This window comes from Microchirus variegatus, assembly GCF_963457635.1.
Source record: "Microchirus variegatus genome assembly, chromosome: 3".
NCBI lineage: Eukaryota > Metazoa > Chordata > Actinopteri > Pleuronectiformes > Soleidae > Microchirus > Microchirus variegatus.
In genome coordinates this window covers 16,939,475-16,961,274 of record NC_139804.1, presented here as the reverse complement: position 1 = coordinate 16,961,274, position 21,800 = coordinate 16,939,475, and the positions used below count along the sequence as shown (strand labels likewise).

The 21,800-nt window shown below is 39.8% G+C and overlaps 1 protein-coding gene across 1 annotated transcript in view; it reads right to left on the bottom strand.

Annotated features, from left to right (window-relative positions):
* LOC310924804 (solute carrier family 12 member 9) overlaps positions 1–21,800 on the bottom strand; it is a gene marked incomplete at its 5' end in the record, with an annotated part of 92,269 nt that overhangs the window by 56,633 nt on the left and 13,836 nt on the right. The window lies entirely within an intron of this gene.

The following is a 21,800-nucleotide window of genomic DNA, read 5'->3' as shown; positions in this document are numbered from 1 at the left end:
ATGTGAGTGAGTGTGTGTGGCAGACAGATCAGAGAGTACAAACCCCACAGCAGGGTGTGCATGATTACGGCCTGCCCCCACCCCCATTCTCAATAAAACACAGCCGGAAAGATGTGAATTAGAGTGCAAAATATTTCTCTTCCTATCTCCATCCAACTCAGTCCTGCTGTTCTGAAGCACATATCCAATCCATCATCCATCTTCCATCTCTTACCACCTTCAAGCCCTCATCATGATATTGTCACAACCTACTCAAGTTTGCTTTTTTTTCTTCTTTCATTTCTTGTGTGTTTCCCTTTTTGGACTGAACATGTTGCGTTAAATACCCAATGTATTTTTATTCATCTATTTATTTATTTATTACATAAATTGCAATTCGATTTGACTTTTCAGGCTTCAGTACAATATTTACGGGATTAACATTAAAATAAAATGTAGCCTTATTGCATGAGACACCATGGAAAATACTATGCTCCAATTAAAACGTCATGATATTAACTGTTTCTGACATTTATATATTGTTTTTTTGTTGTTTTAATTTGGCATAAAACATACAGTTTGTAGAACAATTAAAGTGAGGCACTTGCATTGCAAATTAAATTTTAAAACCCTACTCCCTTTCTTTACATACTTGTACCAGTGTCCATTCTTTCCCTCGACTCTCTCTCACACTTTCCATTTAATTAAGAGTCTCATCACATTTTCTTTCAGGTCCAGTGATTTTAATACTTACTATCATGGCCCTATTATGTATTGTTCATTCCATCCAAAGATCTGAATACACTATTATTTCACACGGAGCCCGAGAGGCAGGCATTATATACACACACACACACACACACACACACACACACACACACACACACACACACACACACACACACACACACACACACACACACACACACACACACACACACACACACACACACACACACACACACACACGGAAACCCACTTATATACTTTCATGTTGCCAGAAACCAACAAAATAAAGGTTCTTTGGAGAATTTATCACCCTCAAAATTATGAAATGCCAACTACTACTGTGTGTGTGTGTGTGTGTGCGTGCGTGCGTGCGTGCGTGCGTGAGTGAGTGAGTGCGTGCGTGTGTGTGTGAAAAGCTGATGAACAATTGCTTTAATCAGAGCCTCTGACATATTTATAACACCAACAAAACCTGCTCAATGGTCTGATACACAAGCACACATTTGAAGAGGTGTCTCTGTGTGCTTTGGGGAAAAACAGGAGAAGCACTAAACACGATGAGAGAATTAAAAGTGTGTGTGTGTATGCGTATGTGAGTACGTCTGCGTTGGAGAACAGTGACTGATGATGTGGCTGAAACCTCATAGGACGATTATTAATTTCTCTGACATGCAGCAGAAGCAAAATAAACCTTGAAAAAAATGTGACATTTCCAAACTCGCTCTAAAAATAAAACCAATGTAAACTCTCTGACAGATATGAAAAATGTGTGTGTGTGTGTGTGTGTGTGTGTGTGTGCGTTTGAGTTCAAAATATAAAGCTTAAAACGACAAAAGATTTTGTTGCTATAAAAATGGAAGGTAAACCACTTACCCCCCAATGCTTTTCTATGAAATTCGAAGCAATAATGCAGAAATGTTAAGAAAATTACAGGAAATGTCAATATTCAGTCAAGATATCTGAAATATCCTGACAGTTCAGATCATATAATTACCTGAAAGTAAAAACCCCTTTATAAGGTGACTTTATAAACTTTCACTGGATTCTTATTCCTGACCTCCCCATAATTGACAGTAGAAATTTAGAGATAATTCAATGAAATGTCAGATCAATCTTTGTGCAAAATCTGTGAAAGAACTGCAAAGCAAAGGATTCAGGGAGTCAGTGTGTAAAGGCAGGGACAGAGCAGCAAGCACTGCTAAATGTGTGTGAACATCAAGCCCAAGGCAGTAATGTATGAGAAACCACCATGTACCCTGATAGACATAGCCACATGGCCTTAGGAGTACTTTGGTTCAACATTGTCAATTAAAGGACTTCTCCAAGTTAACCTAGTTCCCTGGTGTCCTAATGAACATGTCTGTGACATGCTTTGGTCAAAATAAGTCCCAAATATAAGTATTAAAGCTCACAGAGGGGTCCTGTTGCACATAATGTTAGTTATGGAGGTCTACTTACATACATTAACTTGTTTTTATGGTCATAGTTGCTGTAAACGAGCCAATAGAAATCTCTCTTTTCTGACGCTCTCGTCAGTCGTGCTATTTCAGACTGAAATCTCACACCCAGAAGACAGAGTGTGTTGTGATTGGCCAGCCAGCGTAGAGCCTTGACAAATGTCTTGTGATTGGCCAATACCCGGAAGTGACATTATCAGTACACCAGCTCTCAGAAACCCCCTCTGGAGCGGTGGATGCACTGCTACTCATTATCAAAACATTGTTTTAACAATGTTTAAAAATAGTTTTGTCACGACTTCCCGCCGCAGTCCCTTTTATGACTTTGACTCGGAGTCAGACCCAGAGTCAGAGGACACTGTCGCTCGTGAAACACCTCCAGAACGGACGTTATTCTTCTTCTGTGGTTCAATGTACGCAACCGGATGTGCCCGGACGATCTGCTGTTCAGGACAACTGCTGTTTACATAACCAGAAAGGTTTTTTTCAGAGATCTCACTGAGCCCGAGATTAGAATAAAACACAGCGTTCTCAGCAGTGGCTGAACTGTTTGTTTGGAAACTTCAGTGCTTCCTAAACAAGGTAATGGCGCAGATACAAACTAAACAACAGCGTTAATTGGAACTTCCGGTCTAGGTCCGCTTTAAAATGATTAGGAGGTTGATTTTGCATAATATGGGACCTTTAACACAGTCCAACGCTACATCAAGCATTGCAAACTGAAACTGTTAGACAAAGAGGAAGCCATACATTTATTTTGTAAGACACGCTAACAAGAATTCTGGGCCCAGACTTATCTGAGATGGCCTCTACGTGGCTAAGATTAAAAAAACAACAAAAAAACATTCAGGCTGTCATCAGTTAAAAGTACACAAAACAAGCATGTGCAATGGTATGGGAGAGAATCGAGTGGGTGGTCTGCATTAGGAGTGGGTCAAAATATTGATTTGGTGATATATCGTCATTCTTCCTTGTGCAATATATGATAATTGATATGCCATGGCAAACATTGATATTTTTAATTAAATTAAGGCACCGGCCCCGGTTGGAACAAGGGCCTTTATGCATGGAGTTTGCAGTTTCCCCCCGTGTGTGTGTGTGCTGCTCAAAAGTTGCAAGCGGCTAGGTATTCATAGACCCAGCTACCAACCGAACGATGTTTTTTTTAACGCCGACCACTACTAAATAGTCATTTAAAAACGTTTTGGAGCACTGACAGCTCATAGAGGTGCATCTGGATTGGAAGCATGCACTCTGGCAGTTGGAAGGGGCGTATCGCCAATCTGCCTATTCCAACAGTGACACTGGTTTTGTGGGTTAGAGTGTCGCGATTTCGGTCTCGATATGCGTATCGTTACAGCTATTGAACAGAATAGTAAAAAAAATGTTGACAGTGAAAACGCTGAAAATCTTTTCTTTGTCCTTCTCCCTGTTGAATAAAGGTTCAAGTGAATTGACAAATTAGATTAGAGATTTTTATATAATTTTCTGGAAATGGGGTTTGTCATATTTGTGTGTGCAGGCAGTAAAAATATACAAGAGTCTTTGAAGCACTAGTATGTCACTAGAGAGAGAGTACTGAATTGTTTCAGGAACAGTAGTCTCCATGGAGACGAAAACCTGGTCCTAATGATGCAGAACCTAATTTCTGAGCAATTAGCTAAGTTTAGGACTAAGATAGTGGTTAAGTCAAGGTAAGGTTTGGGCTTTAACTGTTTAACTGTGATAGGGATAAGGCTTTGGTTGGGCTGTGCAAATTAATGGAAGTCAATGCAGAGTCCTTAAAAGGAAAACTGCTCAAAACTGTGTGTGTGTGTGTGTGGTCTGATAGTAATTATTGATCAGCTCATCCAGCTGAAATGAGCTCTGCCATCCAAATAAAGAGGCGAACAAAGCGTGAGTGAGTGAGTGACAGATTAAAAGAGCTCATTTAGAGAAGAGGAGGAAACAAAGCTAAATGGCTAAAAGGAGCCCACAGCGATCGTTTGGCTGATTGTTCTCTCTCCTCCGGCACTGCTCCATCCTTCAGCTCATTTGTTTACCATTTTTATTCATGCCCTCATTTGTGTATCCATGCGTGTTCATCTTTTAATCCATCATTTTGTGTGTTTGTGCCTATGATAATTCACCGGCGCTTTGGTCTAACATTATGGATTAATTATCTGCAATTTTTCAAATGGAATGAAAAATGACGTGCTGACAACAGGCGTGCGTGTGTATTGTGTGTGTGTGCTCAGGTGTAATATAACATGCACATAAGCATTCCCATCACACAGTGAGCTTAAGCTCTAGCTGATCTTGGTCGTCTCTGCTCATGGAGTGCGAGGTTACCCCTCTTCAGGGCTAACGTAACGATTCAGGTAGTTTAATGATTCTGAAGGGAAAAAAAGCTCAAATAAATGCTTAAGTCGGGTCAGATCTACTTAGTGAAATGATTCTGGCACATGGCTAACATCAGTATTTTGCTAATTGTGCCATTATGTGACCATTTGTGTCGCTGTAATATGGACATGATTCTGTATGTCAATTCTGCATCTGCCTTCTTATGTATTTCCTTTTATTTGCCCTTCTCTCTGTAGCGTGTGCAGATACACCACTGGTGTGTTTTTAAAAAAAGCCAGCATTGGGTGGACTTACTCTAACGGAGAGCCCCAATCCCAAAAACTATTCATATAATCGCTAGTATTCACGACATATTTACAGACAGAAATTGAATGAGACAATGTGTAGAAGTGACATAATGTGAAACAAATAAAGTAGAACCGCAAATAACAGTAGACATTGCAGTGTTTGTATGAGTGGCAGCCATCTTGGAATCCCATGTCTGGGTTGGTAAGGTTGCTCTGTGTCTCTCTCTCCCGCTCCCTCTCAATTTAGAAATTCCGACTACTGACATGACACACCATTACACAGGTGGTTCTGACAATCTTTTATTTGTTGTTGTTTCGCAATAGGAACATCTTCTGAAACTAAGCAGAGGAGACAATGAACTTCCTGTTTACAAGAGAAATGTATGCATGCCCAGCGCACCTGAATGATCATGTGACATATGTTTTTCAGCATGTTTGTATGGATAGAGAAACTTGTGCTTAATCACTCATCTGGACGGTCCCTGCCACGTACCCCTGTGGCAGGGACCAGCCGCAGCAGTATAATCTAATACTGGATAATACTACACTACTATGTGGTAGAGTGCTATTTGAAATTTACTCGACTTCCATGGGATATTTACACCGTACGCAAGGGAGTGACCCATTCAGCCGACTGTCATGGATGACCTTACCCTACCATTGTACTCTGGTAACCCAAGGGAAGGGTGCCAAAGAATGGAACGGTAGGAGCAGGTTATTTAAGTACTATTCCTAATGAAGCTCCCAAAAAATATGTACTGAACTGTACCAAACTGATCCATTCCACTTGAAGGAAACAGCATAAGAGATAACTAAATCCGCTACATAGCAGCAAATCAGCACACAGTTAAGGCGGATTTCCACTGGGCACGTTACAGCGGCGCAGTTTTGCTTCGTTCTCACGTAACAGCAGCGCAGCGGTGCCTTGGGAGCGGAAGATAACACGATAATCCTGAACGGACGTGAGTTCGCAAGATCCCGCGATAGACTGCATGTATAAAGGAAACAACAACAACACAGCTTCTTTCATTCTCCGACGTGGAAGAACTGTTGGTCTGGTCTCATAAATTATTTTACGTTTCTCCACTTCAACAATCAGTCTCTCGTCGTACATTATGACTCTACGAGACGTTCTGATTAATTGACTGTTGACCTGGTAGCACCGGTCACGACGTAATGTTGACGTGAAGTTGTGACACGCTATATGACCTGCGTTTTGTGTTTTATTTTGAAAGGGGGGCGGAAATGTTTTACTTTGAGTCTGTGTCGGACTTGTTGTCTGGTGCAATCTGCTCTGTTGAGCTTGGCGCGACTCAGCAGCGGCAATGGCAAAAATAGAACTGCTACCTTTCGATAGCGCTGCGGCGCTATCCAGTAGAAATGCTCACATTGATTACAATGGAAGCGATCGGCAACGGCGACTGTGCCGCTGACGTGCCGCGGGTGTAACGCTCCCAGTGGAAATCTGCCTTTAGACTCTGCTGCTGCAATGTCTGCTCTTTCAACTCGCCCCACCTTTACCTGTAGTTATTTCCGAGAGTGCAACCCAAGGACAAGAGGGGTGAGGAAAAAATACAGACATATACCGCATAGAAGCAGCAGCAGAGAAAACTGAGGCAAACAAAAGGTAAACGAGGAAGCAGAGAGCTGCTGAGGGATAGTTGAGTGCTCCGAGGGGAGTGTACTGTGGTTAAGGATTATTAAATTAGATAAATGCTGTAACTAAACAAGGGTTCTGTGCATGTACACATAGAACTACACATTTTTCTTCACAAAACGTTCCTGTTTTTGTTTTTCACGTCATTCTCCACAGATCATGGTGTATTTCTGTTGTCTTTTCTACACCCACACAGTGTCTATTGGCAGTCCTCTGTTTTCTTATTCTCTATTTTGTCCTTTTGTGAATACAATTGGGTTCACTCTGAAGATTTCAAATTGCATTTTTTTTTGTTTTGTGTTTGTTTTGCCACTGTTCTTATGCCTTTAAAACAAAACAAGAAATCCCTGTGAACAATAACTACTTCACTATGAGTCAGAAACCATTGAGGATGGGTTTGCATGAGCAAATGTCTGAGTGTTTAAAAAGACGAGCACAGCGACCATTTTTTGTTCTTACAACCAACTGATTAAAAATACATTCCAGCAGCGGGAAGATGTATAAATGCAGGTCGAAGTTATAGGATAACTGAAGGGCACAGACCTACAAGAGCTGCAATATTTTCTTCCAGCTGACCACATGCGGTTTCAAGTGTGAAAGTCACTATTTTCAACTTTGAACATGTTCTGCCTTTGTTGCACCCCAGTGAAGGTATCATGAAAGAGAGTTTGCTGCCATACTTAACTCAGGAAAATGGTAAACGGTGAGGGACTGTCCGGGAAGGTTTTAGAGAGGTGTCTTTTCATTTGCCTCCTCCTCCAAAAGAGATTATGTGAGCTCGAGAGGTGAATATATTCTTAAAATATTAAAGGGTGGATCACTTTTTTTTTAATTTTTTTTTTTTTTTTGTAGTCCGGTTCCGTTGTATAAGGCAATGACAGCATAGCACTTAGTCATTTAAAAAAAGGCTAACATAATATCTATGACTGCCTAATTCAACAATATCTTGTGAATCGTTTTGCTGTTTATCTCACTGTTAGACAGCCTTTTCCAGCAGTAAACTGACATTTGTGTGGCTTTGTAAACTGTCAACACTGATGTCCAAAGAGAAAATAATTGATTTTACATCACAGCACACAGGAGTTGTTGATCCACTGCTGCCTCCATCAGTGAGTTCAAAAGTCTTTTTTTGGGACTTCAGTGTTTGAAATTATGATTGGATATAGCTACATGACAACTTGCCAAAGGGGGCAGCAGTAAACCAGCAGCCACCGTGTCCCCACAAGAAAAACAAACTGATTAAATTAGACTGATTTGAGACCGACTTAGGTGGATGTCGATTTTTCTACAGGCGAGCCCTTAGTTAAGTGCATGGCTACAATCAGTTTCTCCTTGTGTCTCTGAAGACAGCCATGTTGTGACTGATTTCTGGGGCTATTTAAGTTGCCTCAGACGCTCTCATAGCGATAGCAATTTTTTTTAATTTTGGACCCTACAATTTATTTCTAAGGGTTCAGGGAGGGCTTGCCCCAATGTGATTTCATCATATACACCAATGCATACTCCCACTGATGCCGGCTGAAACAGAAATGCCTCTGCTTGCTTCTTTGTACAGTAAGTTGTGCTAACTTTACCAACGCTTAATTGCAGGTTTCATCATGGATAAAAGAAGCACCAAACACAGGCCTGCAAAACTTTTTAAAAAACATTTTGGAATAGCAACGTACCAGGGATTTATTGCTATTGTTGCATTGGAAGCCTGCACAAGCATCCCAAAAATTATCTCATTACCTTTTGGTTTGTCATTTTGGCTCTATAAATAATTAATATGCATCACTCACATTCTTACTAATCACTTCTATGTCAGATATTCAACATACAAATAGAGCATGAAGAAAACAAGAACTCTTTTGACATGCGATTTAAATCCATACAGTTGTTTATATTACTCTGACTCACTTTAAATATAGGTCTTAATATATTTGACATAAGCCAAGGGATATAATATAGGATAAGGGCATGTTATGTCCCTCCAACAAGACACAACAATGTGACAGAAATAACTGAAAAATGTCAGTTAAACAGACATTGGACATTATAAATCACTGAAAATCGCAAAAGGCATGTTGTGTCCCTGAAACAGACATTTTACATTATTTCTGAGAGGCACATATTCTCTTCTTTTTAGGTTTGGCTGCGCTCTCTGTCCCTGTCATCTCATCAGATGTCATGTTTATTAACTGCAGGCACACATCAACATCATCCTCGTATTGTTTCTATTGTTTCAGTGATTTATATTATTTCTGTGTCACATGAAATGTGTAAAGTGAATTATTTCCAAATATCTCAGACAATGTCTGACATGCTGAGCATCCTCTAGTTCTTGCTTTTGTTTGTCAGGGAAGACGAACATATATGTGCTCTCATTTCACTCCCTGTCCTTCCTGTCCCTCTATTCTCTGTGTTTTTCCTCTCCCTTGTCCAGGCTGTTGCTTTTGTGAGGCCACGAAGTCCAGCCTCTCTACTCCCACCCCATTCTCCTGGATCTATCACCCGACAGCAGTATGCTGGTCTTCCCTCTCTCCTTTCTCTTTCCTCTTCCTGTCCATAAGTCATACATCCATCCACACCACAGTGTCCCCTCCTTTTGTTACTTACTCCCTATCGCTCCACTGCAGAGATTCCAGTCACTCTCATCTCATCTCTATCTTTCGTTGCCCTTCCATCTTCTTTTTCACTGATGTCCTTTTTTCATGTCCTTTTTTCAGGGGGGTGTGGAGGCTAAACTTTCAACAACATGTATGCCCTCAGAGATCAAGGGTAGCAACACATGACACTGCCCCATTCAAAGTGAATGGCCAGTGTTTCAATTAAGCTTCTGGTGCTTTCATTACAGGGAAGTGTTAATGGTAGGTTAGAGGCCTGATTTAAGGGCTAGTTAGGGCTGCATGGCGTTTACTGTGTCTACTCAATGTAAAGGTATTACTATATGCACAACAATTAGTTTTTAATAATGTTATGTAGCAACCCAGATTGGATTCTGCAATGTGGTTTTTCACAGTGCATTTTCCCCTTTCTCTCTTTTTTTCACACTTCACAATTGATCTCATAAAACATGCTATTGAAATATTAAACCATCAGTGAAAAGTTGCTCAATTTGGTCCAATTAAATAAATAAACATGTACATTGTCAAATCAAATCACAATACAATTAACTGATATGAGAATCTGGAGATTGGTGTCAATAGTGCTGCTTTACATTTGTAGCACAAACCTGGAATATGCAAAGTTATGAATTCTCTTTTCAAACTTAGGTACACAGATTTGTTCGTGTTTGTTTCACAGTTAATCAGTAGTACACAAAGCACTATTTTTTTTTTTTTTTTTTTTTTTAAATCTGCAGACATGTTTGAGTTGTAATGGATTGATATTGCTAACACTGCCTAGCCCGAGATATGTTTGTATCCATGTTTTTTTTTTCTTACTTCTCTACAGAATGGTGAGGTGACTCAGAGATTACACCCAGCGCCTACTTCCGATGTAAATGGAACATAGCATAATCAGAACAGTGTCCATTTAATAGCTCCTCTGGTGTTTTCTGTCATATAACATGAAAATTATCAGCATTAATAATTCATCAGACCAGCTATTGATGGGAAAAATACATGAAAGTCTATTTTAAATGCCCTTATGATTTTACAGTTTATGTGCATGAAAATATGGCAGAGATAGCTGGAATCCTAATGAGTGGATTAGTGCATTGAAAATTTGTAATAAACCTATTTCAACCAGCGATTAAATTATCTTACCTGGAAAAAAAAACACATTTAGTGTAATGTAAATGCAATTCTGAGGTGATAAGGTTAATGATGATCCACAGTATGTGCTTTTTTGCTGAATTAAGCCTTCTTCACCCTGAATATTCAAAAACACAGCTGTCAGTATCGCTGCCTCATACTGTATTGTCTCATAATCCTGAGTTACAAGCATGGAGGTTAAGTGGTGGAATAATACAAACAAGTGGACAGAAATTGGACCGCAAGTGTACAGAATGACTAAATGGAGTGGCGGAAAATGGGAAAATGGTGGAATGAAGAGCTATCATAGAAGGAAACAATTAGATAAAGCAATTTAAAATGTGAGCAGGGGAAAAGACGTGGACACCTAGAGAGCAGGTAGGTTAAAGACTGAGAGAGAATCAGTAGGAAGGGGTGTGTGTGTGTTTGTGAGTGTGTGAGGTGATGGTCTTTGTGGGGATTGGTTTAAGTTTTTGGCCAAATGGAGTCAGTCTGCTTTATTTAAATGTGCTTGTATGAGGTATTGACGCAAGGCTGCCCATGGGGACAGAAGGAAAAAATTATTTCAATAAAAAGTCTACACCAGCTTAAAACTACATGATTTATTATAATTTATTTAATATGATAATCTCGCGCACCAAACGTGTTTGGTCCTTTGGTTTGGTTTGTTTGCATAGGTGTGAATGTAATCTTGGTACTTTGATGCGCACCAAATCAACCAGTCGGAACGCTTTATCCGCTCTACTTTGGTACGGTTCCTCTGGTGTGAAAGCAACCAAACCAAGTGGTCTAGTTTAATTTCATTATGGTTATGAGATGAGATACAGGATTACCCCGGGTTTCCACCGGGCGCGGAACCTAAGCACTGTGGTTTTGTGCTGTCCTCTTCCCCGCTTCAATCACCACCAGGCGTGTTACGGTTGCGGTTATTATGTGAAAGCAAATCGTACCCACGTCTGTTTGCTAGATTGTAAAAAAAATTTCTGACTGGTGCGGACAAAAGCAATCGAACTATAGGTGTGAAAGCGCCCGTAGATGGCCTTATCTGCCTGGAAACTGAAGTTTGTATATCACTCACTCTCCTGCACCAAAGTCCATAGAGAAGATCTGTGATATTAGCTTTCATGGACATGGGAGCTGTTGGCCTAATGATGCCTCCTTTGGTCAGGTTGTGTCACTTCAGTAAATCCAAACGATTGATTTAATAAGAGAAGTGACAGTATAACACATTTGAATTTTCCAACGGAGGCAGTAGTGGATCAGAATCGGTGTGCTATGATGTAAAATCACTGGTTTTTCTTTATGGATTTTGGCTCAGCGGAGACACAAACTTCTGTTTCCACTCAGACAAGGCTCTGACAGAAAGAGTTCCCGAAAATCTGCTTCTGTGTCTCAACCTGGAGTGTGCAAAGTAAAGTCAGCGCAAACTAACCATTTAAGGCAGTAATTCCCAAAGACTGGGTCACAGTCTTTTGACCCAGGGTCCAAATTTGCTGAATGTTTCCAATTGATTCATTTTGACTTGTGTCCATTTTTTTAAATAACATTATAAAATGACGTTTCAATTGATTAAAAAAAAAAAATATTCTATCAAATTACCAATTGAAAATGATAATGGTGTTACAGCTAAATCACAAATGTTCTCTTTCTCTCGATTGTTTTTTAAAAACTCTGTCCTTGTATGGAAAGTTTGGGAAACATTGATTTAAAGAGGTGTTTGAGGATTACGACTAAGGTTTCAGGCTGCACTTTACATCAGGTTTGTGCTAGGAATTGAATCATCTATTGGGATTTGGGGGATTAATTCAAACTAGGGCTGCAAGCAGCACTGAACAGGCCCTTGAAAAATATGTGTGTGTGTTGTGGGGGTATTAGTGTGCATGCGTGTTGGGGGAGGTGTCTAACTGTGAGAATGCCTTTGCTTGAATGAATATGCACACATGGTTTCCTACTCCCTCTACAGCGTGTGGTGCATCAGTGACCTGTTGGCTAATCCGCCTCGCACTATAGAAGCTTTTGTATTAATAACTGACTTGATAATTCTATTAATTTGACTGTGGCGGGCTTTCTTTTGTTGCGCTATCTCTGACATGCAGCCTTGTGAATGTGCATGCAGAAAGTGCAAACCCCCCCCCAGAGTCTCTTGTCTCTCTTCTGCCAAACTCTCTCTCTCTCCCTCTCTCTCACTCACACACACACACACATGTACGCACGCACACACAAACACACTGGAAAAGAGCTTGATAAAGTAGCGACAGGGCAATCTGTCATGGCTGGCTAGCTGGTCACATGAGGTTAATAGATTCTACTTCTATCTCACATCCCCTCAGCCTTCAACACAGTCATCGTCAACGGGCCTCTTACCAAACGGGCACATCATCAGCGATAATCTCAAACCAGACTAAATATGGTGACACTCTATTAACGGTGACCTGGAAACCTGTTGTATGGCTTTTACATCCAAATGAGCCTTTTTCTTTGCAGCACTAATATCAGTGAAGCAGAAAATGTGCTCATGCGGTGGGGGGAAAAAAAGGAAGAGCGCTCAGTACCGTCACTACATCTGCAAAGTCAATCTCGGTAACAGAGCTCCTGTGGAGATGCTGGAAAATTCCATGCCTTGCACCGAGTTGTGTTGGCAGACTGGAATGCATCTGACAAAACACTTAACACTAAATTAAATGTGTGAACAGACGTGAAGTGAATTTATTCTGCCACAGTTGTGGCTCTTCTGACATCAGAGGACCATTACACACATTCTCTCGCTTTCACTTCCAAGACGGAAGTGCAGTGGTTTTGCAGGACTCCAGAGAAGTCCACGTGCAGAGGGTATGATGAGAAATAGTCGCTGTATTTGATGTTAAAACCAATGTCTGAAGTGACTGAAGGCGTCAGTTCTGTTCGGTTTAATTATCTCATCCCTCGTTATAATGAGCACACACTGACGATCCCAGTGTCACACCTGAGCGAGGGCACAGAGATCGACACATGCGCTGACACGAGTAGGTGTCTGTGAAGAGGGACCCTCGCAGAGCAGTATAATCATTTTCAGCGGCCACTCCCACCTCCCTGACATTTATTTTAAATACAACTGCTTTGCCTTCAAAATTATGATACAGAACTGCAATTTGCCAAGGGTGGCAATTTAGAAGAGCCTTTTGTAAAGGTTAGTTTGTCACTCATTAAATCTTCCATTTTTAAACGGGCAGCACAGCTGACTGTGAAGAGAGCAGGACTGCCACCTTTTGGACAAGTCAGGAATTTCCCCTTATTGCTTTCATAAACAAACTGACACCAAAAACGTTTCTAAAACAACAGTACATAAACTTGTTTAATTGTATACACATTCATACCTTCTAAGTATGTACACATTTCCAGTGTGTACTTTCTTGTTTAGTGTTGTAGTTTTTTCTTACTTTGGTGTTCTTGTATTTATTAACTCTTTAGGACCTGGTGACCAAAACCTGATAAAACCTAATTGCTGAGGAACTAGGGCTGAGATTAGAATTGTGTCTAGGTTAAGGTTAACTGGTTATTGTTAAAGTTGGGGATATTGCTTTGTTTTGGCTGCCATAAGAAAATAGCTGTGCAAACCTGTGAGTTCTTATGTTGATTATTTGTATTATATGACTATGCACTAACTTTTATTTTTATTATAATCAATCAATCTATTGATCAAATGATGATGTTCTCAAAACTTGTTAAGTCCACAAATCAGAAATATTCAGTTTAAATTATTTATTTGTTATACGGAGCAAAGAAACCAGAAAAAACATTCATGTTTAGAAGACCCATAATCAAGAAAAGAAAAACATTCAAAGCAATGAATCGATTATTAAAAAAATAGTTGCTGAATAACTTAGTTGATTAATCTATAAGGCCTAAATGATCATGTATCATCCATTAGCAAACTAAACCATGGTGAAGTCCATGAGTGTAAGTACTTAATGAAGTGCAAAAAGAGAAGGACTAAAAAACCAGGAAAAAGAAGATGATCCATGAAGTATTGATTCCAGAGAAGACATGCAACATTATGTAAATTAAATGTGAATTATGTGTTCATGTATGTATAGATGTGATATATACTTAGTGTCAAATGTGATGCTTTCCTGTGCTGTACAGACAAATAACATCAGTGAAATAAACTATATTTGAATACACGATTATGTATTTGTCTTCCCCAGCTGCACGACAAAGACAAAAAAACAGCTGCTGATGGTGACCGTGTGATTTTTGGCTCTGGTATAATAGCTGGTTGTGGGTGATACGTGTAATGCAGGGTCATTTTTCCATGACAGTGTTTTGCTTTCTCTTTTCACTGATCAAACACATTTTTATTAAATAATCACAATGATTATATTGAACAAAATGCTGCCCCTGGAAATCCTGCCGCATAAAAAGTGGGCAGATTTCTCCTCTTTTCTAGACCTGTTTTTTCAGAGAAAATATGCTGCATGAATTATTCTGCTATGATAAATGTCCCTATAAGTGATAACTAAACTTTTATTAAGCACTTTTCTGTATTGTTTATGATGCTTTGTGTTGTTACTGTGAGTGAACTGGCCTAATGTAGCAGAAACAGCAGTAAAAGTAAATGATTTTCTGCAAGCAGAATATAAAATACATTACAGCATGCAAACTCCTGTTTCCTTTCTATTATAACAAAATGAAAGTTGAATAATAAAAAAATATTGCACAACAGTGGAGCAGTCACTATTGGCCCACTTCTAATCTCCTGATAGTAGCTTCTGGCCAGTCAGTGGGTGAATTCTTGCGAGTTACATGTCAGATATATGTCCGGTGACTTTCTTTTTCCACAGTGCACAATGACACTATTGTGTTTAAGTAGTGAAGTGAATGAATCAGGCTCCACAAGAGAAGTGATCACATGGTTACATTAAGTATAAAAACAAGCAGCAAATTATTGTTCAAAAATAACAGGAATAAGTTTAAAAAAATGCAAGTGCAAGTAAACGAGAGGCAGCTGTCCTTGCACCAAAAAAAGGTTTTATCCATTACAAAAATAAATTACATAAATATCACTGTTAATATTGTGGCAGGAGCTACTAATAACATTATGTATGAGCTCTAATTAGAGTAAAAAACTATAACAAGCAGCACTGATAAAAGGATGTGAGCAGAGGAAGTGGACCAGTGGTTACCAAACCCTGGTCCCAAAACAAATTTGTTGATTTTTCTAATGTTTTGTTCAGATTTAAGGGCATACTGTTTAAAATGATGTGCTCAAAATGAAGTTTAATAGGAAATGATGTGTCTACCAATTCAAAATTGTGTGTATCATGATGTTGTGATTTGGGACAATAGCTTGCCATCTTAAAAAAAAGGGTACCCATGTGCAAAGTCCTGAGCAAGGACTCCAGCAATGTGTCCTCAAAACACCTCCAAATGTAATGTCTTTAATCGCATCTGAAGACACCTTCATGATGACAGTTCAGACCTGTACTGGTGGCTGTGATCGGATCACTGAGGATGGGTGTTAATACCAGGTGTGAACAGGGTCTAAATGACTTTGATAGGAACATGGTTGTTGTATAAACTGCTGATCTATTGGGATTTTCACACAGATCATCTCTGTGCAAATAGAAAATGGTCCAAATAAGAGTAAATACCAAGTGAGTGGCAGTTTGTTGGGAGAAAATGCTTTGTTGATGCTAGATGTCAGAAAAAGCGTGGCCAGAATGGTTCAAAATGATAGAGGCAACAGTAACTCAGATAACCACTGGTTACAATCAAGGTATGAGGAAGACCAAGTGTGAATGAAGAAGCAGAAGACCACTCCTGCCACTTTTTTTTAGATGGATTATATGTTCCTAATTTAGTGGGTGGTTTGTTGTGAAATGCCCTATTCATAGTAAGGCAGTGGAGGAGTCAACTCAAATGCTTCTTTTTCACTTTCACAGGGTTCCCACAGGTCCTTGAAATCATAGAAAGTTTTTTTGAAAACCCTAAATAGACATGGGTCATTGGAAGTGCTTGAATTTTATGCAAGAAAGCAGTTAAGTTGATATTTAGGTAAATGTCGTCCTTGTTTGTTACAACACCACCTACTGTTTCATGCCCTGCATTGCTTGATGTACGTAGACTAAGCCTATGCAGAACACATGTTGAGTAGTATGGTGTTGTGGACACTGTCCACCGTCTCTCTCTCTGCCGTTGGCGTGAGATTCAATGCAGAATAATGGCGTGATGCCGAGGAAATGCAAATTCCAAGATCTCTGGTTCACGAAAGAAAATTATAAAGACTGACTTTGACCAAGATCCCAAGGACAATCACTTATAGATACGTACGTATAGATACAGAGCGAGCTGCAAGTCAACAAAAGTGGACGCCATGGGAGAAGCAGCTCTTACTAGTTGCCCTCCCATTTGAATGTAGTAACCGTTTTTGGCCACATTCTTACATATGGCACCTTTAATATTAGCCCCATTAAGCACAACAGTAAATTGACATATTGCTTTGCATTCATTCCAATCATGGCCCTTGGTCAGATTTTTATATGGCCCGCTGCTCCGGTTTCATAATGTTTTTATGGCTGGAGAAGGACAGACAGAAAATTCAAGTCAAGTCAAGTTACTTTATTTGTCTCCCAATGTGGCAATTTGTTGTGCAGCAATAGTACAGTACAGAGTTTTTTGTTTTTTTCTTTCTGCTTAGAACCTGTGATATGGCTGCTCATCTTAATAAGCTCCATCACTGTTTTACATGGACCGATACCAGCAGATTTAGGAGAAGGTGACAACTGACTCAACAAAGGACCTATAGAAAAGGGTCATCAACATCTTGTCCATGTTAAAATTGGCCAGCTTCCTAAGGCAATGCAGGCACTGCTGGCCTTTCTTGCAAAGCAGACTAGTATTTGGCTCAAAACACAACTTATCATCAATAATAGACCCTGAATACTTAAACTCTTTAACAGCCTCAATTTCCTGACCATTTATACTAGTTTTTACAGTGTTACAGACATTATGTCTAAAGTCAATGTGCATGTCCTAAGTCTTTGTGGCATTCAGTTCAAGAAAGGCATTCAATTGACACCCCCTTTAGGACAGGTGATAAGGAGTTGCACTTTGAACCCAGGACTACCACCTGTCACAGACATATTCTGTCTGTTATGATATTTGACTCCAGATGTGAAAGAAAGGCAGATTTTTTTTGTAACTGAAAAGAAACCGATTCAGTACACTGAAAACAATGTGTGTGTTTGTGCCACATATAAACATATATATATATATAGACATTTTGCACAGTCTCATGACCCCACCCACGTTGAGGAGGTCTGTGAATTAATGGAGTCGAGTCGTGCTAGAGCAGTGTAATGGAAAATCGCTGTGTCCTTTTTTGCTTCTTGCAACTGCTGCATCTGTATAACAGTAACCAAAACCAAAACCAAAAGTAACTGTTAGGGACACTGTCACTGTCACTGTCACTAGGCTGTGTTGCCTATGTAACCAGCATTAGAAATAACAATGTAAGTCATAAATCCCTTGTCAAACATGTGTACTGATTATAAACAGAGTGCACAATAACGAAATACCCTCTTGGTAGCAATTACCCTAGTGCTTCCCAGGAAGTGCTTAGATTTCTTTCCTGTCTTTGTTGTCTCACTACAAAGATAACACTCATATCAGTTCAGTTCCAGGTCAGCCGCAATAAACCAAATGGCTGCAAGCTAACTGAAGATAAGATAAAGATGATATTTCTGCCATAAGAAACTTCAGCATACTCTGGGATTTGTGCATCTTCTGTATTTCACAACTAGACAGTCTGCTCACTCTGAGGAAGTAGAAGTTCCACTTTCTACACCACCCCCACCACAGTTCCCTTGGCCACACAGCCTCTTTAACAGGAATTCTATAAGACTTTCCTCTATACTGTAAGTCATATGACTAGAGGGTCCACATGAGACATGAGCTTTCACACATACAGTACAGGTCATGACATGCAGTTGACAAACACACACACATACAGAGAGAGAGAGAGACCTTGTGTGTCATGTGATCTCTTTTTGTATCCAGCTGCAGTTGGCACCTGGCATCAGAATGCATGTCAAATGTGTTTCAAGTGATTTCATGTGTAGTGAAAGTGAAACCACTGCACCACACACTTAGGTGGATTTGTGCTGTCAAGTATGATGGAAAAATAACACTTTCTGCATTTATTCACCTTCCCCCCCAAAGGACTTGGTTTTGATATGTTTTGTTGGGGTTTTTTCAGGCCATGGAGTCAGTGGTTTTGCAAAAATTACCATTTGATTAATGGCTTACAGGAAGCAGAGAGAAGAGCACAACACTCATTGTATATCTGCTGTAGCCATTCCCAAACTTAAGAATGTTTTCTTGAACTTAAAAATTGTTTACTGCCCCCAAAAAAACATGAATTATAAATAAATGACTTACTTCATAAACAGGCAGAGGATAACATTTGAAGTTCAAATCATGCCTCTGTACATCCATATTGTAAAATGTGTTCATTTTTAAGTTCATTTTACTTGGAAAAAATAAAGGAAACCGACTGATAAGTAAAATTCTAACAATGATAAGAGAAAATCAATTTGTCTACTTGACTGTTCTATACATTTCTTTTCTGTGTGATTTCAACATTTCTATGGTTGCTGAATTCACGCATTTCCTGGTCAAATGGGAGAAAGGTGAGTTCAGCCACACACACTGATTGGCGCAGGCAGTTGCCGCATGCCCATTGCAGTCTCTCTTTATATCGCCAATATACATGTTCGATTACACATGTAGTGCACATGCTGATGTTCCACAGTCTGTCTAATATATTTCATAAATGTGTTTGACCTATGAAGTCTTTCTGAACGGCCATAAATGTGAAGTGAAAATGCACGGTGAGGCAGAAAGTACCGTGCCACACTGGTGGGGGGCAGTGCTAGGCACAATGGGTAACAGGTGCATGTGGTTGCATGCTCTTCTTCTACGCAGAGGGCGGAGGGATAGCGCCGAAAAGTGTGTAACAGTACACTGATTTAAATTTGTTCTGACAAATTGGGTTAGGGTTACATCTTAAAACTAAAGGATTTTTCTAAACTGGATTTTCAGTCAAAACAGGAGGTATTAGAGAGAGGAAGACTTAGGGTGAATTCCAATTCCTTGCTTTACCATCAATCTTAACCCTCAATCTCAAAATCTCCCGCTAGTGCAAGTGCTGTCCCGATTCTCAGAAAAATTAAGTTGAGGGGCAAGTTTAAGGGCTGTATCGCCCTCAATATTGAGATTTGAGAATATTGAGACCACCCTTGGGAGCAAGGGCTACCCAGAATGCATTGCGTGTTTTCACATAAGAAAGGTGGCGTCGAAAGCAGCGAAGCGAGTGCGATACAAATTAAGTATTTTATTTGTTAATAGAGATATAAAAATTCTGAAAAACATTGTATTATCTTAGTTTAGGCCCATATTATGGATTACTGACGTCATTGTTGCGTAACGTTTATTTTTATTTTACGATCTTTTGTCAATAGCCGGCGCGCACACGCGATCGTTTGCTCTGGTTTACTTTTCAATAAGCCGTGGTGTGTGGTAACTGTCAGCTGAATATGTCCGTGGTTGTGGTATTTGTATGAGTATCATCTTATAACTAACTGACAACCTAATAACTTGACTGACAAATCGTAATAAATAATCGTGACGTAAATGTGTTCTTCTTCTTCTTTTTTGGAGTTGACAGACTGGACGCAGCTTTCGCGTTATTCTGCCCCCCACAGTCTGAAGACGTATCTGCATTTAAGGGGTGTCCCATTTCTAAGTGACAAAATAACCCTCAACACTTGGTTTTGAGGGCCAGTTAAGATAAGGGTTGAGCTTGAGGGTTAAGATAGGAATTGGAATTGGCCCCAAACTCCGGAGCCGAAAGATCTGCTTCGAACAAGTGGGAGAAAGGTATATTTGTACATCTGACTCCAAAGGAGTCTGATATTATTTTTTACTTGTTTTGTGACTAAGTAGACGTGCAAATTAAGAATTTCATTGTGCAGTGTGATGTCTGTCTTAACTGAACATATGACAATAAACATCTTGAATCTTGAAATACGATGAATGCTATTTTTGAATGTGAACACCTTTGCCCTATTTCAACCATTATGACGTAACATTGTTATCCAGTTATTAATTGCTATTGTATATAATAGTAAGCATGTCCATGTGGGCCCTGTAAGAGTCATAATTGGGCTTTAAGTGGGCAAACAAACACGGGTGGGGCCACAGACAAACCATCGTTTCAGGAAATATATCCATCTACATGGAAATTACCAGAGCTATTCAACAATACATATACACCCTGGCAACTGCAGAAGTGCTCACTGAGGTAAATTAACCACGTTTCACACCTGCATGGATCCATATGATGAGTCTCGCTGTTTCCACAACTGTGTTTCTAGCTGTGGATTGGTGATACCACAAAAGACAATTTAAAGTGTGAACAAGGCCCCACACACAAACACCCACGTCATGTGAGGGAACCCTTGTGGCCTCTTTGCTGGGTCATGAGTGCGGGCTCGGTATTTACGTGGTCTCGTGTCAAAACACAAACACTGACCCAAGCCCTTATTTGCCCCTCCCCCCCACACACACATAAAGGTCTTTTATTCCCTGACTTGACCTACATATTACAGTATATCTATTAACACCTACGTAATACGTGTGGTGTAATAAACTGAGATAAATGTGTGCTTCCAGAAAGTACAAGAGAGAGACAGTGAGTTGAATATATATCGCCACAGAGGATTTGTGTGTGTGTGTGTGTGTGTGGTAGGCAGATACAGGGAGTGTGGCACTGAAGACGATGGCAGTATTGATCTCCAGTGCTATTTTATAGACCTGTCATGTCAGTTCGGCACCTTAGCAACACTTGCTTTAGAGCTCCTTCACTCAGCAAATCACAGACAGAACGATACATATAGATAGGAGGACAGCAAAGACAAATAAATAGGAGAAAAGTTACAAGCAACTTTTGCAGTTCTAAACTTAAAGTGAGTGTAAAGGGATGAAAAATATATCTCCTCTGAATTTGTCAGCCCACAGGATGTGATACTTATTAAGGATGAATTTCTTCTGTGGTTTGCTGTAGGCGACTGGACTTACTTGAATTGAGTTGAAGACCTGTTACTTCTCATCCAAGAGGATTTTTCAGTTCTGAATAGTGATGGCTCGATTTTCACTTTTTTGTGTCCGATACCGATATCACAATCTCTCAAGTATCTACCAGAGCGATATCAGTCTGATGCAGTTGTTTTACACCTTTTAAACTATAATTCTGAGACCAAATATTCTAAGCAGCTTAAAACATGACTCAGCTAAAATGCTATTGATTACATTTTTACAGTCTGTATACTGTATATTGAAGGATTAAATAGATATAGGTTTTTTTGGATTAGATTTGAAATTACATGTTAATCCGTCCAATATCTGATCCAGCAATTTTTAAACAGTGTCGGACAATACTCAGTCGGCTCAACCCACACACAGGAATATGGACTTAGTTTAGTGCAGACATTTTAAGAGGCATCATTCAACTGCTTTGGTCCCTACTAAAGTACAGTATGTGAGTGTGTATCTACTGGACGTCTGAGGAGAA